Source organism: Tiliqua scincoides, chromosome 9 (genome assembly GCF_035046505.1).
Source record: "Tiliqua scincoides isolate rTilSci1 chromosome 9, rTilSci1.hap2, whole genome shotgun sequence".
NCBI lineage: Eukaryota > Metazoa > Chordata > Lepidosauria > Squamata > Scincidae > Tiliqua > Tiliqua scincoides.
The window spans coordinates 5,109,885-5,118,423 of record NC_089829.1 but is presented as its reverse complement, the minus strand read 5'-3'; the positions used below and the strand labels follow the sequence as shown (position 1 = coordinate 5,118,423).

Below are 8,539 nucleotides of genomic sequence, written 5' to 3'. Positions count from 1 at the left end.
GTTTCAGCATCTAAGGCAGCCGTTTTCAACCACTGTGCTGTGGTGCACTGGTTGTGCTGTGGTGCACTGGTGTGCCACGAAAAGTGTGCCACCAAGGTTTGGGGGTCATTTATTAGTAGGCCCATGGGGGGGGGTGAGCTCCCCACCAACAGCATGGCGTGCCTTGACAATTTTAGTGCCTTGTCAGTGCGCTGTGAGCTGGAAAAGGTGGAAAAGCACTGAGCTAAGGGAAGTAGTTGATCCATCATCCCAGCACACACATTGGGGGATGTCTGCAGGCCAGGGATGTGCATCGGGTTGGGTAGGCAGGTGAGATGGTGCTTCCCTTTCCTCAGAGGTGTCATCATGGATCAGCCAGGTTGGTCACACTGAATGAGGACAGATACCCCCCCCAAGAGCCCACTCTGGCAAGGCAACCCTCAGTGCTGGTGGGATGTGCTAGGAGGAGGCAGGTGGAAGGGTGCCACAGGGACTAGGCACATAACTTTGCTCCTCGCACCTTGCACTGGCTATGCCTCCCCCCACCCTCACGCTCACACAATCTGAGCACATGGGTTGTGAGTGCTTGGGTGCCTTATGCAGTGGCAGTGCTTTTCGCAGGACTCAGGTGGGGAGGCTCTGCCTCACCTGCCTCCCCACCCACCACACATCCCTGAACTGCAAGTCCCTTGGTGTTTAGCCTTAGATGCCAGTAGTGTATAGACACCAGTAGAGAACATCTCAAGTACTTGGTCTAATTCATTAACCCTGTGGTTCTCAAACTTTTTAGCGCCAGGACCCACTTTTCAGAAAGACAAATCTGTCAGAACCCACAGGTAGTGATGCCATTAACCTGGAAGTGATGTCATGGCTGAAAGTGACATCATCAAGCAGGAAATTTTTTAACACCCCCCCCCCCCAAACAACAAAATCAAATTCCCCAAACATTCCCAAGGCTGCAATCCTATCCACACCTACCCAGGAGCAACCCCTACCAACTATCATTGTTAAAAGCATACAAAATGCATAATAACCTGTTAAAAGTACAGATCTGTAACTCACATACCATGGTTGCATCAAGTCTAATATATTAAATGTAAAGCACACATTGAAATGAATGGGAACCCATCTGAAATTGGCTTGAGACCCACCTAGTGAGTCCCAACCCACAGTCTGAGAAACACTGTACTAACCAATTAATTAACTGGGGGCCCAATCCTATCCAACTTTCCAGCACTGGTGCAGCTGCAGTGCAGTCCCAAGGTAAGGGAACAAATGTTCCCATATGTTGAGGAGGTGTCTACGACTGGCTCTCCACCACAGGATGCAGTTGCATGTCCCATTGGCACAGCTGCATCGGTGCTGGAAAATTGGATAGGATTGGGCCCTGGGTCAAGCAATTGCTTCTTTGTACACCAGGGGTGGCCAACCTTTCAAAGGCTCCTGGACCTTTAACACTTGTGTAGAGAATGGAATTTTAGCAGGTGTGTCATCAGTGAGATGACAAGGTGCACCTGCTGAAATTTCTGGACTTTTAACAATCAAGTTTACTCATGAGTATGTCCCATTTTGTTCAGTGAGACTTGCTCCCAGAAAAGTGTACATATAGGAGTTTAGCAGTATTTGTTCATTTGTTTAAAAATTTTATGTGCCATTTTCCAATGTTTGTCTAAGGCAGGGGTCTCCAAACCCCGGCCCAAGGGTCAGAAGCGGCCCAAAGAGTGCCTCTATCTGACCCACAGCCAGTCTCTGATCCCCTGAGAGCCAGTGGCCCAGTTGACCAAACACAACCAGAGCTGTGCTTGTGAGGTGGGGGAATGGGGGTCCATTTAAGTGTGTGCTTTATTTCTTGGGCTGTGTTGGTACTTGGAGAAATCCTGGACATTTGAGCCCATTCAATCATTTCAGTCATTCATCTAAGTTCCATCTCTAATGTGTTTATTTAAATTCTATATTAAATTTTTTTTTCTGGCCCTCGACACTGTGCCAGATATTTGATGCGGCCCTTCGCATCAAAGTTTAAAAGTTTAAAAACCCCTGGTCTAAGGCAATGTACAGAAATGCAGATAAAGAGGGAGAGAGATCTATAGTCATTTTTTTGTCCTTTAAGATTGTGAACCTCTTAGGGACAGGACAGCTACTAAGCTGTTGGAACACAGACACACACTGTAAGCATCTTTGAGCTCCTACAAAGGAGAGGGGAAAGGTCCACAGATAAAGAGGTAGAGCCAGTAGCAATCCCAAAGTAGCAAGAGTTTTAAAGCAACCAATTAATGTCCCCTTTTTACAGATGAGGAACACTGAGGCTGTTTTACTTGAAATCCTGCAATTACTGGAAACCCTTGCAAGTAGGCCCCATAGTATCCTCAGCCTACTTCTGTTGCAGATGATCAAAAATGATATTGCTACTTTGGAGGATCCAAAACAAGATTTATTATGTACAGTAATGAGCTTGTGTGGGCAACAGTTGCCAGAAATAGTTGCAATGTGAGCTGTACACCAGAGAGCACCCTGTTCTCAGCTCACCTCACCTCTGAGCTCACTGTGGCAAGCTGCCAATCCCTCTGCTTCCCATCTACAATCTGAGGAGATTGGAAGCTCATATCAAGTCTACTTTATAGGACAAGCCTTGCCACCCATGGGCTCTTTACAATATACTGTAACAAGAGCAACAAAGGAGACCTCCCCCCACCCCTGAAGCTGGCCTCTGCTGGGTGGGTTCAGAACTGGTTGAATGAGCGCTATTAAATTGCCCCACATCAGCTTGGAGGGAGGTATTAAGTGGAGTGCCTTAGGACCCTGTGCTGTTCCACATTTGCATGAATGACCTGGATGAAGGGGTAGAATGGATACTTATCTCATCTACAGATGTCACAAAGCTGGGTGGGGGCCAGATAGCTAACATCTTGGAAGACAGGTCTGGACAGACTTGATCATTGGTATTGATTGGGCAGACTTGATTGGGCAGGAGGTCTGGCTCAGTTGGTAGAGCTGCCGCGTTGTATGCCTGAAGATCTGAGGCTGCCAGTTCGAAACAACAGGAAGTACCTGAGAACTGATGACACGCTGATATACTGATGAGCATTCAGCTGGAATGAGGAGTTCTATGAAAGACTAAAACTATTCAATTGTAAAAATCCCTATTTGGGGGGGGGGGGGTTTAGAACAGCCTGCCTATGTAAATCGCCTTGGATTAAAGTCTGAGGAGAAATCTGATGACCAAAGAAAGGAGGTATATAAATACCTGTATAAATAAATAAATCATTCTGCTCCTGCATATAGGAACAAAAACTCAGGTGCCCAAATGCAGGATGTCCAAATATAGGAAGGCTTGGCAGCAGCGGGTGTAAAAAAGATCCAGGAATCTTAGTGGACCGTAAGTTGAACATGGCGTGATGCAGTGGCATAGCTAAGGGGGTGCAGGGGGTAGCAACTGTACCAGGCAACAAGCTTTAGGGAGCAACAAGCTGAGCTTGACACTAGAGGCTGAAATTGTGAAAACCTTGGTATGTACAAATGATACCATCATGTTATATATTATTGGAAAGGTAATTTAATGCTGAATGCAGTGAAACAAACTGCACTGGAATATCTGCATTGTGTCAGAAGTTATGGTCAATTAACTTGAAAACTTTTTATTTATTTACTTAATAAATTTGGTTTCTTCATGGAGAGGGGTGGCTACAAAATCTTATTTGACACCGGGTAGTAGTCGCCTTAGCTATGCCACTGCCCCGTTTTTCACTTTAAAAAAGAAAATCTGGGTGTGACGTCACTTCCGGGGCATCATTTTGCACTTGGCACTGGGCTACATTTTCATGAACTGTGCCACTGGCGTGATGCAGCTGCAAAGAAAGCCAATGTGATGCTGAACTGCATGAGCAGAAGCAGAGAGTCTGGATCTTGAGATGTCACCATTGCATTCCATTGTGCAGGAGTCCACTCTAGCTTGGAAGCTTGCATCCCATTTTGCACACCACATTGGAAAGCTGAAGCAGGTCAAGAAGAGAGTAGCAGAGATTCTGAGGGGTGTCTGGAAACCAAGACATATGAGGAATGGTTGAAAGACCTCGATATGTTTAGCCTGGAGAAGACTAACGATCCAATCCTATCCAACTTTCCAGCATTGGTACAACCGCAATACAGCCCAGAGTTAGGGGAACAAATGTTCCCTAAAATTGAGGAGGCCTCTGTGATTGCGTCCCCACCAAAGGATGCAGCACACACCCCATTGGCATGGCTGCACAGGCCGTGGAAAATTGGATAGGATTGGGCCCTTAGAGAAGTTACAATAGCTATGTTCAAGTTACCTGATGGGCATTCAAACAGAGGGAGAGCTTGGTTTCTGTAGTTCCGAAGGCCAACTAGAACCAGTGGGCTGAAAATTACAGGGAAGTAGACCAGATATGAGGAAGAATTTCCTAACCGTAAGAGCTGCCTGGCACTGGAACAGTCTGCCTCATGTGACTGTGAGCTCTCCATCATTGGAGAGACACTACCAGTCAGAGCTGGTGATGCTGAACTGGATCCAGCAATAGTCTGACTCAGTCCAGAGAACTTCATCTGCTCAGCTCAAAACAGGTCAACCCATGAAGGCCTGCCTTTACCACTGAGATGTCCAGGCCTGCCTGAACTTTCCCAAACACCGAAACAGATGCCAGTCCTGACAGTAACTTTCTGTTCCCAGATTGCCACCTGCTCTCCAAGGTCCCATGAGAAAAAATTCTGTTGTTTTTGAATAATGGGCAAAGTGCCTGATTAAGCCGATACCAGGCCTGCATTCCCACAGAAAACCAGGCTGCACAGTGATCCCACACCCACTGAGCAAAAAATAATAATTTTTTTTATTGTTTGGTAAAAATAAGCAAATACACACAGAGAATCAGGCATGAACGAGCTGTCACATTTTTCATATCAGCCTGGGCTTCACACTCCCCTCCCCCCCACAACGCCCCAGCTAAATCACACTAAACGACACTATTACACTGAAAATATGCTGAGGTTGGGAAAAATTATACCAACACCTGAACGATGCCAGGATTTTCAGCATGGATGCTTGCCCAATGCACCCTCCAGCTACCATAGTCGGGTGGCTTCATTCTTCGAGGGGGAACAAAACATCCCTGCCATCGATAACGTAAATGTAACACATCAGATTGTGTGAGCATGGGGGGAGGGGAGGCATAGCCAGAGCTAGGTGCAGGGAGCAAAGTCATACACTTAGTCCCTGTGGCACCCTTCCACCTGCCTCCTCCCAGCACATCCCACTGTGGCACAGAGGGTTCAATGGTCAGCCTTGCCAAGGTGGGTTCTCTGCGGGGTATCCACCCTCATTCAGTATGGCCAACCTGGCTGATCCTTCCCTTCTGAAGGAAGGAAGCACATCTCACTGCAGCAGCTCTTTTGCACATCCCAGAATCCCAGAATGTTGGAGTTGGAAGCAAGGACATGCAGTGGGTGGGGAGGCAGAGGAGGTAGAGCCTCCCCACCGGAGTCCTTCGAAAAGTGCCGCCGCCACTTTTGTGCAAGGGTTCTGAGTGCTTGTGAGCCTCACACAGTGGTAGCCCTTTTCAAAGAACCTCCCCACCAACCACATGTCCCTGGTTGGAAGAGGCTTTGGAGGTTGTGGCAACCCCCGGCCAACCTCTTGCATGGCACAGGTGACCACATCCCTAAGACAGGAAAGTGTGGATAGGGCGCTATGCCTAGAGCTGCTGCCAGGGGATTGAACAGTGGGGGGAGGGGGGCTTTTACATATAAAACTGGCATTCTACTACTGAGATAGCTGTAATCGATAAATTTAAATATTAAACATTTACAGCTTCACATTCACCATCATGCTGTCCTTACAACAGATGAGGTATTAATATGCCCATTTTGCAGATGGGGAAGACTGAGACAGAGAGTGAGCAGCTTCTCTGTGGGCACCTAGTGATAATTCATTGGAGTGGCAAGACTTGGATCACGGCTTCCTACTTCTTTTTAGCCACTGTGCTATACCAGTGCTTCCGTGGGATAAAGTCAGACGTGCAAAACTGCTGTCTATTCTGTAATTAAGTTTCAAAGGTGGCAATCCTAACCACACTTTCCCCATTGAACAAAATAGGACTTACTTCTGAGTAGACCTGGTTAGGATTGTTCCCAAAGTCTACCACTTTGATACAGGAACTCCTGTGCCCTCAGATGTGCAGAGAGACATTGAGCCTTTCAAGGGGACCCTCTTCAACATTCTCCCTTCAATGCCAGGGATATTCATTTTGCAGTGTTAACACACAGTGGCATCTGGGAATGTGTGAATTCCTGAAAAATGAATTTATTTTAAAAGTCAGCACCAGGATCACTAGACCCCTCAAAAATAAAGACTTGTATAATAAAGACTTGTATAATAAAGACTGCTGTAGGTACGTAAAGAACTGTGTGTAAAGAATATAAAGAATACCTAAAGAAGTGTGCACACATACATATCAGCAAAAATGTGTACATTGAATACAGCATGCATGTAATGAGTGGTTAGAAAGCCACAGGTTTCTGTTGGTTCCTCTCTAGGCCTGTTCAACGCTGCTGAGTCATTGCTTTTCTTCAATCAGCTGGATGGCAGAATTAAAATGGTGGTTCCCTACATCACTCATCAGTGTCCTTCCCCTGGCTAAGACCCTTCAATAAACATTTACTCACAAGTCAGTCCTGTTCAGCAGAGATCCACAGCAATGTTAGTCAATTTCTTCTTGCAGGGTCTTCCTCTTTTATTGCTTCCTCTTTAGTGTGGCAGAGGTCATCACTGATGAATTGCTCCTTAATTGCCCCTTCTTTAGTCAGCTCCTGTTCCTGGTGGGGAGTGGGGGCTCTGATTACTGGTTTCCTTTCATTATTTTTTAAAATCTGTCTTTTAAAAAAAAATAGTGCTTAAGTTTAAATGCACTGACCAAATGAGCTAATCCATTTGTGTGTAATGTTTGCTCACCTGTCCAGGCCATTTTCAGCTGAACGAACACCAGAATGAACCAGTGCACATTTTAAGTGTGTTTAAGTGAACCAAGCACATGTGAAAAATTGAGACGAGTCACAGCCATGCATAAATCCTGTGCGAGTCAGAACTTGTTACCTCTTCTTCACAGGCAGAAGTCACCCTTTTCTTACCTTTCTTTGGCATCCACTTGCTATTTCCTTCTGGGAAGGGAGGCCTGAGACCAAATTAGCTGTGCCTGGAATGGACACCGTAGTTTATTAATCTGTCCACCTAATTCAGTACACACTGGGGTGGAGGCTACTCTCCCCCACAATGTATACCGGTGCAGAGAATTGAATCTGCTCCCCTCTCTCCAGTCTTTATCTCCCCTTGCTCTCAACCCTTTTGAATATAAGAACATAAGAACAGCCCCACTGGATCAGGCCATAGGCCCATCTAGTCCAGCTTCCTGTATCTCACAGCGGCCCATCAAATGCCCCAGGGAGCACACCAGATAACAAGAGACCTGCAAGGATTCCTGGGAATTGTAGTTAAGAACATAAGAACAACCCCACTGCATCAGGCCATAGGCCCATCTATTCCAGCTTCCTGTATCTCACAGCGGCCCACCAAATGCCCCAGGGAGCACACCAGATAACAGGAGACCTGCATCCTGGTGCCCTCCCTTGCATCTGGCATTCTGACATAGCCCATTTCTAAAATCAGGAGGTTGCACATACACATCATGGCTTGTAACCCATCATGGATTTTTCCTCCAGAAACTTGTCCAATCCCCCTTTAAAGGCATCCAGGCCAGATGCCGTCACCACATGCTGTGGCAAGGAGTTCCACAGACCAACCACATGCTGAGTAAAGAAATATTTTCTTTTGTCTGTTCTAACTCTCCCAACACTCAATTTGAGTGGATGTCCCCTGGTTCTGGTGTCATGTGAGAGTGTAAAGAGCATCTCTCTATCCACTCTATCCATCCCCTGCATAATTTTGTATGTCTCAATCATGTCCCCCCTCAAGCGTCTCTTTTCTAGGCTGAAGAGGCCCAAACGCCGTAGCCTTTCCTCATAAGGAAGGTGCCCCAGCCCCGTAATCATCTTAGTCGCTCTCTTTTGCACCTTTTCCATTTCCACTATGTCTTTTTTGAGATGCGGCGACCAGAACTGGACACAATACTCCAGGTGTGGCCTTACCATCGATTTGTACAACGGCATTATAATAGTAGCCGTTTTCTTCTCAATGCCTCAATTCTCAATAATACTCAATAAACAGAATATGATTCTGTTCAGCCCAGTGGTGTAGCCAGAGGGAATGCAAAGCACTAAATGTTGCAGGGAGCCTCACCATGGTTTGCAAGTGCCCCCTCCTCCCCCCCCATCGGAGCCATTCTGGGTGCTGGGAGCTCAAAGGAGGTGTTCGGCCATCCAGGCACTGTCCAGACCAAGCCCTGCACGGGAGCTGCATCATGTGTACTTCCAGATCATGCCCTCCCCTTAAACCCTGAATGATGCCCTCCCCTATATGGCCTGTCTCCACAAGAACTTGCTGTCTTTTTAAGATCACCTTTAGAGGCTCTGTCCTTTTTCCTTTGCTTCTGGCCAC

At 46.7% G+C, this 8,539-nt stretch overlaps 1 long non-coding RNA gene across 1 annotated transcript; it reads right to left on the bottom strand.

The window, feature by feature from the left end:
• Positions 1-2,433: 2,433 nt before the first annotated feature.
• LOC136660524 (uncharacterized) lies at positions 2,434-7,184 on the bottom strand. Its single transcript, XR_010794902.1, has 3 exons — positions 7,117-7,184; positions 6,093-6,279; positions 2,434-4,012 (listed from the first exon to the last, which is right to left on the bottom strand). It is a non-coding gene; the product is annotated as an uncharacterized lncRNA (long non-coding RNA).
• Positions 7,185-8,539: the final 1,355 nt, after the last annotated feature.